The sequence below is a fragment of the Scyliorhinus torazame genome, chromosome 29 (assembly GCF_047496885.1).
Source record: "Scyliorhinus torazame isolate Kashiwa2021f chromosome 29, sScyTor2.1, whole genome shotgun sequence".
NCBI classification, from domain to species: domain Eukaryota; kingdom Metazoa; phylum Chordata; class Chondrichthyes; order Carcharhiniformes; family Scyliorhinidae; genus Scyliorhinus; species Scyliorhinus torazame.
The window spans coordinates 18,979,007-18,991,946 of NC_092735.1; the positions used below are offsets into that span (position 1 = coordinate 18,979,007).

Here is a 12,940-nt window from a genome sequence, read left to right on the forward strand (position 1 = left end):
AACAACACTAACACTTTATCTCCGACTTCCGGCGGCGGCCATGAGGTCGCGCGTTCACGGCTGCTCCCGCCGAGGTCGGTATTTCGGGCTGCTGAACGGGACGGCGGCGGCATTTGGAGGCTGAGAACGGTGTAGGAACAGGTGCGGGAGAGGTTCCCCCCGGGGCTGCATGGAGAGAACGAGGAGTGAGACCGGCAGACGTGCAAACGCGGAGAAGAAGGTAGAGAAGGTCCGGGGAAACAAAATGGTGGCCGGAGAAGATCGGGAGCAGTGGGCCAAAGAACAACAAGAATTCTTAAAAAGTTGCTTTGTGGAGCTTAAAACGGAGGTGTTGGCCTCCATGGAGAAGATTGTGGTGGCCCATAAGGCGCAGGAGAAGGAGATGAAGGAGGTGAGGAGGAAGGTGGCGGAGAATGAGGACGAGATCCTGGGCCTATCGGTGAAGGTGGAGGCGCACGAGGCGCTACATAAGAGATGGCAAGAGAGGCTGGATGACCTTGAGTACAGGTCTCGGAGCCTTAACCTGCGGATCCTGGGCCTTGCCGAAGGAGCGGAGGGGGCGGTCGCGAACACGTATGTGACCACGATGTTGGGGACGCTGATGGGCGCGGGGGCCTTCACGCGGCCCTTGGAGCTGGATGGGGTGCACAGAGTCCTCGCCAGAAAGCCGAGGGTGAATGAGCCACCGAGGGCGATGGTGATACGGTTTCATCGTGTGACAGACCGGGAGCGAGTCCTGCGGTGGGCGAAGAAAGAGCGGAGCAGTAAGTGGGAGAACGGCGAGATCCGCATCTACCAGGACTTGGGAGCTGAGGAGGCGTGCGGGGTTCAACCGGGCTAAGTCGGTCATCCACAGTAAAGGGGTGCAGTTTGGGCTCCTTCATCCGGCGAGACTCTGGGTAACATACCAGGACAGGCACCATTACTTTGATACGCCAGCTGAGGCGTGGTCGTTCATCAGGCATGAGATGCAGGACCTGAACTAAGGGACAGTTGTATGGGGGTGAAATGTGCAGGTGGGGTGGACCAGGGGTAAGATGGCGGGTAAAGCATAAGATTATTTGCTTGTCTGCTCCAGTTTGGTCGGTGGTTTTGTTGTTTGTTTTGTTTTTCAGGGGTTTGGTTTTAGGGGGCGGGAAACGCCCGGGACAGGTTGTCCAGCGCACGGGAAGGTCCCGGTTGGCGCTTGCCCCTCTACCCTGTGGGGGAGGGGAGGTTGGGTGGCCCGAAGGAGGCAACATGTTTAGGGGCAGCATATCGGGGCAGGAGTGGTCGGGGTCAGCATGGATGAGCTGACTCACGGAGGTATAGTGGGGGGGAAATCAGAGCTAAGAGGATGCTTGGCAGAGGGGGGGCTGCTGCTGCTGTGCTGACTGAAGGGGAGCCAGGTGAGGGGAATGGATGGAGAGTCGGGCTGGGGGACCGCCGAGGGGAGGGCTGGAATTGGGAGGTGGGGGCACGTGGCTGGCTGAAAAAGGGAGATGGTTAGTCGGCCGGATTGGGGGGGGGTGGCCAACCCCCCCCCCGGACCAGGCTGATCACGTGGAACGTGAGGGTCTGAATGGGCCGGTCAAGAGGTCCCGCGTGTTCTCGTACTTAAAGGGGTTGAAGGCGGACGTGGCCATGTTGCAAGAGACGCACTTAAAGCTCGTGGACCAGACGAGGCGAAGGAAAGGATATGTGGGACAGGTGTTTCACTCAGGGTTAGACTCAAAGACCAGAGGGGTGGCAATTTTGGTTAGTAAACGAGTGGCATTTGAGGCGGGGAGTATCGTGGCGGACAAGGGGGCCAGGTACATAATGGTGAGTGGTAAGCTGCAGGGGGCCCGGGTGGTGCTAGTGAATGTGTATGCCCCAAACTGGGACGATGCGGACTTCATGAGACGGGCGTTGGGTAGAATCCCGGACTTGGAGTCAAATTACCTGATTATGGGAGGGGACTTTAATACAGTCTTGGACCCGATTTTGGAGCGTTCCAAGTCCAGGTCGGGAAAGAGGCCGGCGGCGGCCAGGGCCCTGTGGGAGTTCATGGGCCAGATGGGGGTTGTGGACCCGTGGAGGTATGCGCGGCCAATGGCGAAGGAGTTCTCCTTTTTCTCCCACGTCCACAAAGTCTATTCGCGGATAGACTTCTTTGTGTTGAGTAGGGCGCTGATCCCGAGGGTGGAGGGGGTTGAATACTCAGCCATTGCGGTCTCGGACCATGCCCCGCACTGGGTGGACCTGCGGCTGGGGGCGGAGTGGGGTCAGCGTCCTCTCTGGAGACTGGATGTGGGGCTGCTGGTGGATGAGGAGGTGTGTGGGCGGATATGGAGGAGCATTGAGAACTATGTGGGAGCGAATGACACGGGGGAGGTAACAGTGACAGTGGTGTGGGAGGCTTTGAAGGCGGTCATTAGGGGAGAGTTAATCTCCATCAGGTCCCACAGAGAGAAGAAGGAGAGGGCGGAGAGGGAGAGGCTGGTGGGAGAGATACTCCGGGTAGACAGGAGATACACGGAGGCCCCAGAGGGGGGGCTGCTGAACGAACACCGGAAACCTCAGGCGGAGTTCGATTTGCTGACCACGGGGAAGGCGGAGGCGCAGTTAAGGAAAGTGAAAGGGGCAGTCTACGAGTATGGGGAGAAGGCGAGTAGGATGCTGGCGCACCAACTGCACAAGAGGGAGACAGCTAGAGAGATTGGGGGAGTGCGGGATAAGGAGGGCAACATGGTGCTGAGCCCAGAGAGGGTCAATGAAGTCTTCAGGGAGTTATAAGGGAAGTTATACGAGTCGGAACCCCCTGGGGAGGGGGAAGGGATGAGGCAGCTTATGGACCGGTTGAGGTTCCCGAGGGTGGAAGTGGAGCGGGTGGAGGGATTGGGGGCCCCAATTGAGTTGGAGGAGGTAGTCAGAGGGCTGGCAAGCACGCAGTCGGGCAAGGCCCCGGGTCCGGACGGCTTCCCTGTAGAATTTTATAAGAAGTTCTTTGAGCTACTGAGCCCGCTCCTGCTAAGAACCTTCAATGAGGCAAAGGAGACAGGGACCCTCCCCCTGACGATGTCGCAGGCATTGATTTTGCTTATCTTGAAGAAGGACCCGCTTCAGTGTGGGTCCTACAGGCCGATATCGCTCCTGAATGCAGACGCCAAACTGTTGGCACAAAATTCTGGCCACCAGAATAGAGGACTGTGTCCCGGGAGTGATTGGGGAGGACCAGACTGGTTTCGTTAAGGGCAGGCAGCTGAACACTAATGTGAGGAGGCTCCTGAATATTATCATGATGCCCTCGGAGGGGGGGGGATGCGGAAGTGGTGGCTGCGATGGACGCAGAGAAGGCCTTTGACAGGGTAGAGTGGGAGTATTTGTGGGAGGCGTTAGGCAGGTTTGGATTCGGGGAGGGATTATTAGGGTGGGTCAAGCTGCTGTATCAGGCCCCTGTAGCGAGTGTGTTCATGAACCGGCTACGGTCGGAGTATTTCAGGCTGCAACGGGGGACAAGGGGTGTCCCCTGTCCCTGCTGCTGTTTGCCCTGGCAATTGAGCCGTTGGCCATGGCGCTCAGGACTTCAAGGGATTGGAGGGGGTTGGTGCGCGGGGGGAGGAACACCGGGTCTCCCTCTAGGCGGATGACCTGTTGTACATTTTGGAACCGCCAGAAGGGGATGGGGAGGTCATGCAGATCCTGAGGGACTTTGGGAGCTACTCGGGGTATAATTTGAACGTGGGGAAGAGTGAGCTGTTCGTGGTCCACGCTAAGGGCCAGGAGGAGAGACTGAGGGAGCTCCCGCTCAAGATAGTGGAGAGGAGCTTTCGGTACTTGGGGATACAATTGGCCAGAAACTGAGATGCCCTGACAGGGTCAACATAACCCGGCTCGTGGAGCAAATGGAGGGAGAGTTTAAAAGGTGGGATATGCTCCCGCTTTCCCTGGCGGGGCGGGTGCAGACTGTGAAGATGACGGTTCTCCCCAGTTTCCTCTTCGTCTTTCAGTGCCTCCCCATTTTCGTCCCCAAGTCCTTTTTTAAGCGGGTGAATAGGATTGTTATGGGGTTTGTGTGGGCGAATAAAATCCCGCAAGTTAAAAGGGCATACTTGGAGAGGGGGGGAGAGAGAGAGGGGGAGGACTGGCTCTGCCAAACTTCTGCAGCTATTATTGGGTGGCCAATGTGGACATGATTAGGAAATGGATGATGGAGGTGGAGGCGGCGTCATGCAAAGGCACCAGCCTAGGGGCACTAGTCACTGCTCCGCTGCCGTTCTCACCGGCGCGATACACCAAGTCCGGTGGTGGCGGCGGCACTGAGGATTTGGGGGCAGTGGAGGAGACACAGGCAGGAGGACCCCGATACAGAATGACCATAGATTTGGTCCAGGTAGGATGGATGGGGGGGTTCCAAGGCTGTTATAGGGCAGGTATTAGGAGGATGGCGGACCTGTTTATAGACTGGCCTTTACCTAGCATGCAGGCGCTGGAGGAGAAGTTTGGCCTGCCCCCGCGGGGGAATGCGTTTAGGTACCTCCAGGTTCGGAACTTTCTTAGAAAACAGGTGAGGACGTTTCCGCTGCTGCCCCCGCATAGGATCCAGGACAGGGTGGTGTCTGGCATCTGGGTAGGGGAGGGGAAGGTGTCGGATATATATCAGGAGCTGCAGGAGGTGGAGGAAGCCTCAGTGGAGGAGTTGAAGGGCAAGTGGGAGGAGGAGCTGGGTGAGGGCCTGTGGGCCGACGCCCTGGACAGGGTGAACTCCTCCTCATCATGTGCCAGGCTCAGCTTAATTCAGTTTAAGGTGGTGCATCGGGCGCATATAACGGCGGCAAGAATTAGTAAGTTTTTGGGGGTGGAGGACAGGTGCCCGAGATGTGCAGGGAGTCCGGCGAACCATGCCCATATGTTTTGGGCATGCCCAGCGCTTAAAGAATTCTGGCAGGGGTTTGCGAGGGTGATGTCTAGGATTTTGGATACTCGGGTGAAGGCGAGTCCAACAGTAGCGATATTTGGGGTGGTGGAGGATCTGGGAGTGCAGGAAGCGAAAGAGGTCGAGGTACTGGCCTTTGCCTCCCTGGTAGCCCGGAGACGGATCTTGTTAATGTGGAGGGACACGAAACCCCTGAGTGTGGAGACCTCGGTTAGCGATATGGCGGGGTTCCTCAGCCTGGAGCAAATAAAGCTCGCCTTGAGAGGGTCCTTGATGGGGTTCTCCCGGCGGTGGCAACCTTTCCTTGACTTTCTAGGGGCGCAGTAATTGTCGGCAGCAGCAGCATCCTTTGGGGGGGGGACTGTTGATATAACATAAGTTTTATAGGAAGACAACACCCACCTTGTTTAATAATTCTTGTTTATTTTTATTATTATTTGTACTTCTATTTTTGTTATGTAAAAACATTGGTTGGAAAACCTTTAATAAAACATTTATAAAATAAAAAGAACACTTTATCTCCACTGGCAAAACTACGAACTTTGGATTTCATGTCCGCGACCCGTTTCATCGCATTTTGTGCAACTTTCAAATGTTGTCTAGCCAATTCACCTGCTCTATTTAATCGTTCCCTAAAATTTGACATGTAATCCAATAATGTAATTTCCGATTTCTCACCCACCAATTTTTCCTTAAATCAATCTTGCCTCATGACCAAAAATTAGTTCAAAAGGACTAAATTTGGTTGACTCATTAGGAGCATCCCTAATTGCAAACAGTACGAATGGAATTCCTTTATCCCAATTCTCTGGATAATCTTGACAATAAGCCCTCAACATTGTGAAATGAAATGAAAATCGCTTATTGTCACAAGTAGGCTTCAAATGAAGTTACTGTGAAAAGCCCCTAGTCGCCACATTCCAGCGGCTGTTCGGGGAGGCTGTTACGGGAATTGAACCGTGCTGCTGGCCTGCTTTGGTCAACTTTCAAAGCCAGCGATTTAGCCCTGTGCTAAACAGCCCCTATACAGCCCCTATACAGCCCCTAAACAGTCCCTAATGTCTGATGCCACCTTTCTAACGCTCCCTGCGTTTCTGGATGGTACGCAGTTGATTTAAATTGTTTTATTCCAAGCTATCCATAACCTTGAGGTAAAATTTGATCCTTGATCCAATTTATATTTCTGTGGATAGTCCATATCTAGTAAAGAATTGAAGTAACTCCTCCACAATCTTTTTAGCTGTAATACTACGTACTGGAATGGCCTCTGGAAACCTAGTAGATACGTCCATTATAGTCAAAAGATATTGATTCCCACTTTTTGTTTTAGGAAGTGGTCCTACGCAATCAATTAGGACCCTTGTAAAAGGTTCCTCAAATGCTGGAATGGGTATTTAGGGCGCTGGTTTTATCACTGCTTGAGGGTTCCCTTTCACTTGACATGTGTGACATGATTGACAAAATTTAACTGCTACTTTATGTAGTCCAGGCCAATAAAAATGTTTCTGGATTTTAGCTTGAATTTTCCTTATCCCCAAATGACCTCCCACTGGTACCTCATGCAACTCGCAACACCTCCTTTCTATACCATACCGGCAGTACTACTTAATGAATTTTTGCCCACTTTTCATCCGCCTGCATATGTAAAGGTCTCCATTTTCTCATCAAGACATCATTTTTACGGTAATAACACTCTGGTATACATTCAGATTCCTCTTCTGTATACGCTTTCTGATACATCCGTTTTATTTCTAGATCTTTTTGTTGTAACTCCGCCAATTTTCCTGAACTAAAAATATCCACCTCATCCTCTGCCTGTTATTCTTTTTCAACCATCTGATCAAAAATCGATTCTGATAATTGCACTTCCACTTCATCTTCACTCTTTGATTTCTCCTCTTGTCTTAACCTGTGACTTTGCGACCTTGTTACCACACAATCCGGAAAAATCCCAGGATATTTGTCCTTCAACACTTCAGTTGTCTGATTTTCCACTGGCTTATCACCCACAGTAGGCATTACTCCCACTTGCGATCCAGCTATATCATTACACAAGATAAACTGGATTCCTGGACAAGATAGTTTCTCTATTACTCCTACTACCACTTCACCACTCTTCACTGAACTTTCCAACCTTACCTTATATAATGGAACGCGACTCCTCTCACACTGAATTCCACATATTACCACCTTTTCTGGCAATATTCTTCCCAACCTACATTACTCATCTCTTACCATTAAAGATTAACTATCTCCTGTATCTCTCAAAATTGTGACTTCTTTACCTACTCCTCCTGATACACACAAGTAAACTTTACCCACACAAGTAAATTCTTTAAAGAGATCTGGCACCTTCTTATCAATCACCTCTTGATCAGGCTGTACAATCTTTTGCACTTCCTTCGCTTCACTTGGGCTTTCCTTTGCCACTTTAACAAACCCTACTGCCTTACCCTGTTTTACCACATCAGCCTTCCCAGTGCTTTTCTTCAACCACCAACACTGATTTTACATGGCCTAGTTTATTACAGTGAAAACATCTGAAACTTTTCATTTCTTTTCCACCCTCCTGGATTTCTTTTCTAATCTGAGGTACACTCTCCGTATTATCTCCCATCTTTATCTTTACCACTTGAGTATTGCTCATATCGCCAGTTTCAATCCCTCACAGGCTGAAACTGATGTCGGAAACCAAGCTTTGATTTATGAACTAATTCATAATCATCTGCCATTTCTGCTGCTAATCTCGCAATTTTAACCCTCTGCTCTTCCACATGAGTTCTCATTACATCAGGAATTGATACTTTAAACTCCTCCAAAAGTATAATTTCTCTGAGAGCTTCATACGTTTGGTCTATTTTCAAAGCCCTTATCCACCTATCAAAATTACTCTGTTTGATCCTTTCAAACTCCATGTATGTTTGACCAAATTCTTTCCTTAAATTTCTAAACCTTTGTCTGTAAGCTTCAGGCACTCGTTCATATGCACCTAAGATGGATTTTTTCACCTTCTCATACGTCCCAGATACCTCCTCCAGTAATGATGCAAACACTTCACTAGCTCTACCTACCAGCTTTGTTTGAATCAGTAATACCCACATGTCCTGTTTAGCTACCTTCTCAAATGAAATGAAAAAGGCTTCCACTTCCTTCTCGTCAAACCTTGGCAATGCTTGGACATATTTAAATAGATCCCCACCAAGCCTTCGACTTTGACGCTCTTTCTCACTATCCTCAACACTATCATCCAACTGTACGTTTCCCTTTACATCTGCCAATTTTAACTGACTGTCATGTTTCGTGGCCATTTTCTGAAGTTCAAACTCTCTCTTTATCTTTTTCACGAATCTGTATCTCCCTTTCTCTTTCTTTTTGTTATGCTAGGGCTATTCTTTCTTCTCCTTTTCTTTTTCCTCTCTCTCTCTTTCTCTTTCCGCTCTCTCTTTTGTATTCAAGCTGCTTTAATTCTTTTTCATGTTCCATTTGTTTAATTTGCAACTGAATTTTTGCCATTTCCAATGAGTCAAACTCTATCTCAGGCAACTTTAAATGCTTAACCACCGCCATAATTACCTCATCTTTTCGCATTTTGTCAGGTAATGTTAACTGCAATGATTTTGCCAAATCTAACAGTCTGCTTTTAGTCTCTGTCCGTAAGGTACTGCGTGTGACAGTCTCCACCTCAAAAAACTTCTGAGCTGCTGAAAGAGCCATTGTTCACAACACCTCCCCCCCCCCCCCCCCCCTGCCCCACTTAAACTAAAATACCACACCTGAAAAGCAACCACAATATGCTCACCCCTCACTGTCTTTAAGTTCACTAAGCCAATCCAATAGATAGACTTTTATCCCCCTCGAGCACCCAATTGTTATGGGTCAGGGTTTAGAGAATCCCAAAGTGTATCATGGAGTTCACCTGACCCACAACTTTTAATAGATTGTGGTATGGGGAGAACACGGTTCACTCTACAGGTGTGGTACAGCAGAAATGGACGAGTATTTTTGAAAACAAAACAAAGTTTATTCTATGAACTCAAGTTAACCTTTTTAAAACAAACAGTGAATATCTTAGCAACCATTAATTCAAATACACCCCAAAGAATACAACACTAAGTAGTCTGTATGCTGTTCTTTTAACATCCAGAAGACTTAACAAACCTCCAAACAGGAGCACATCAGGGTTTACATTCAAGACTGAAAACATTTATACTTCTTCTGAATTCACCAAATGATCCATAGATAGTTTTTGGATAGCAGAGATCAACAGCAGTGCAGCTCACAGACACACCCAAGCTTTTCAAACTGAAACTAAAAAGCAGAAGTGGAGCTCAGCTCCACCCACATTCTGACATCACTCCAGTAACATGAGCAGCTCCATTTCTTAAAGGTACATTTCTTAAACATCCATTTCTTCAAGGGTACTCTCACGTGGCACAATTAATTTCAATACTTCAGTGGGCCTCAGTAATGTATAGAAACTGAACAAGGTGAAATTGTTTTCTTTAGAGCAGAGAAGGTTGAGAGTAATCGGGAAAATGTTGCATTTCCTTCATCACCTGTGTCAGAATCCTGGAACTCCCTCCCCAGCAACACTGGATATTGTAAACGACACCCTGGGCTTGTGCATGGTCCATTGAAGACCCACTTGACCCAGAGTCAAGTGAATTAACCAATAATGCTTTGAAAAATACCCAAAGTCTTTGGTCCTTGACTGTCCAATAATTATAGTCATCAGGTTTATGAGTTTAAACACAATTACTATTTATTATAACAAGAACTATAATGAAATCTGCAACAAATACAACTGGTTAACTATTATCTAATTCCCAATCCCCAAGTTTTAATTGCCCCCCCCCCCAACCCTACACATACATGACAGACAAGCGCAAGGGGTAGAAAAAAATAAGTAAAGGAGAAAAAGAGTCTTTGTTTCAGATGAGTGTTTCCAGTACCCTGTTCCTCTTCAAACCTTGCTTTCAGTTCACAGTTTTTGATGTAGCTTCATTCAAGCCTTTAGTTTTAGAAATACAGCACGCACAGCCTATCTGAACGGTAAGAGAGAGATAGTGGGTCCTGGTCTTGTGCAGCCTGTAATGGTTTTCCTGTAGATTAATTCCTTCAGGTTCTCTACAGGCCCAGGGATACAACACTCGCAGCTTTCCTGAAGGGAGCGAGAAAGCATGTCCTTGACTTTGTGTCTAGGAGTCAAACTGAAACCTTCAGGTGTCTGAGAACCATCCCACTGGGACAGGATCCAATCGCCTCCCCACTGCTAATGGGCAGAGTACAGCCTTTAGTGCCAACCAATCAGTAAAACAGAGTCTCAGCACATCTTTCTCTCTCTGGGCTGACAAATTTGAAACTCCTGTTCAAACTAGCAAAATGTTGTCTCCTGCTTCTTGACTTGGTACATCCTGCTTCTTGACTTAAAGATACATGTCCATTAACACCCATGGATCAAAAATGATAACTGCAAAATAAAAGAGGGGGGGGTGGGAAGGGAATAAGCAGGAAGGACCCTTGCAGTATATCAATACCATATGGATTACAGCGGTTCACGGAGGTAGCTCACCGCCACCTTGAAGGTAATTAGGAATGGGCAGTAAATACTAGTCTTGCTGGGCACACCCATATCCCATGAATCAATTAAACACAGTAAATATGTTCAAATGAGGTATTGTTCCAGTAGTGGGGAAATACACAGTGATGCCCCTGGGGGTCAATGTTAGGATTGATGATAATAGTGACCTTCCTTATACAATGCATAATATAAAAGTTGGCAGATGATCTAATGTTTGGAAATGTAGGAAGATAGTAATGGACTAAAAATATGTTTAAAAATGTATGTAATTTTAAAAAATATGTAACTTTTTTTTTAAATGTATGTGTATTCGCATGTCCAAGTGCCACTTTGTTGCCGGTGCAAAATTATTCTGGGTGCTTCAGGTATGAAGCTGACGCTGAACAGAGCTTTAGAATTTGCAAAGTTCTCTGACCTCAGTTTGTACCTTCTTAACAGTTGGGCCCCTTAAAGGACACACGGCCGTACCAAAATATCTGGTAAAATCATGTGTTATCCAACTGACTGTGACCAATGCCATGGAAGATGCTCTATATAATATATTTGGTATAGCAGGGTAGTTGGTTTTTACCTCCAGTTTGCAAAATCTGTTTATAATAATTTAAAGTCAGAGTGTCTTCAGACTGTTTATTTAGACTCTGACCTTGGTACAGATCATGTTAAATACGGTTCCATCATAGCAGTCGAATAATTTCACTGTGTTTACATAACTGTTTAACATACAAAAACATCCTAAGGTAATTCATAAAAGCATTTACGAACAAAATCACAAAGAGCTATTAGGACAAGTGACTCGGTGAAAGAGTTAGATTTTAAAGGATATCTTCAAGGAGAAGAAAGGGGGAAAGATGTTTGAGGAGGAAATTCCTGGGCTGCCAGTGGTGATGCAATTAAAATCCGAGATTAGCAAGGGACTGGAATCTGAGTGCAGATATCTTGGATGGTTATAGGGTTGGAGGATGTTGCCGAGATAGGAAGGTGCAAGGCCAAGGTCTTGGAGGAATTTGCAATCAAGGGTGAGAATTATTTCCAGGTCCGGAGCCAGTGCAGGGCAACATATGTGGATGGTGGGTGAGTGGAACTTGGTGTGGGTTAGTGTTGGATGCTGGACAAGCATTCCGAAAAATCACAGAGGCAGTTCAGTTGTCTATTGCAATGATGAACTAGAGCCTGGTGGTGTCAGTGTACATGTGGAATCTGATGTTGTGTTCTCAGATTATGTGGCTGAGGGACATCATGTAAGTAAGAAACTGGAAGGGTCTAAGATTAGTTCCTTGGGCATTTTAAGAGATAATAGCAGGAAGATAAATCATTGCAGGAGATTCTGTGGCCCCTACTGGGTAGGTAGGAACTAGGTGAATCCAGTCCCGTTCAGCTGGACAATGCAGGAGTATGATTGGAGGAGGATTAGGGATTTCTGAGACAACAATGTTGCATCTTTGGAAGGCAGGGGACAGTACCTGAGTTGAAGGAACTGTTCACAATATCAGCTAAAAGGAACCCAGCTATTCGGAATAGAAAAACTGTCAACAAGAGAAAATACCTGGCATAAGAATTGAAATATGTAAATCCTGGTGATCTCCATCGTAGGGGATAGAGGTGACTCCAAGCATCAAGTTTAAGAATACAAAACAATTATATCTTGTAGACTTAAAGTTAGGCACACCGCATTTCAGCAGCAGAATAATACTCTGTAGTATGTGGTAGTATACCCCTATCCTTAACTTTTAAAACACTACAAGCGATGCAACAGCTGACTGCAAGTTCTGTTTTTAATACTCATGGCCTCCAAAAATGCTAACGGGCATGATTTAACCAAATGAGAACTATGTCCCTTGGTGAGCGGGTTTAGCCATGTGTTTCCTGGTGCTTGCAGCACCGCGAAATACGTTATTTCACGTGACTCTGTTAGATACGGGGCCTCGGCAGCGAACGTGCAGCCGAGGCCTCACTTTGTCCTAGAACATAGAACAATACAGCGCAGTACAGGCCCTCCGGCCCACGATGTTGCACCGAAACAAAAGCCATCTAACCTACACTATGCCATTATCATCCATATGTTTATCCAATATAGAACATCCTGTTCCCTGCACCGAAGGAGCCCTGCTTGCCGAAACTCCTAGGTGCAGGGAGAGATCAGGCTTGAGCCCCCGAACCAGCCCCAACTCACTATAAGGGGTCGATACATTGTCAGCCCCCCACGCGCAGAGCATCCCTCTCTGATCACCACTGTTGTCAACCTGGCACCCTGGCAGTGCTGTCATCTGGGCACCTTTGCAGTACTAGGCTGGCACCCAGGTGGCACTGCTAGGCTGACAGTGCCCAGGTGGCACTGGCAGGGCCAGGGTACCACCCTGCCCAGAGGCCACGCACCTGGGGGCCTCCTATCCCCTGGGAGACTCCCATTTGTGTCATTCCATCTGGTCTCCATATGTAGAGACCTGTACAGAACTGTGCTCGCC

General features: G+C 47.9%; 1 protein-coding gene across 12 annotated transcripts in view; it reads left to right on the forward strand.

Moving 5' to 3' along the window:
• The window catches only part of LOC140403903 (activating transcription factor 7-interacting protein 1-like), a 256,189-nt gene that overhangs the window by 189,778 nt on the left and 53,471 nt on the right, over nucleotides 1-12,940 (forward strand). The gene's annotated exons all lie outside the window — the stretch shown is intronic.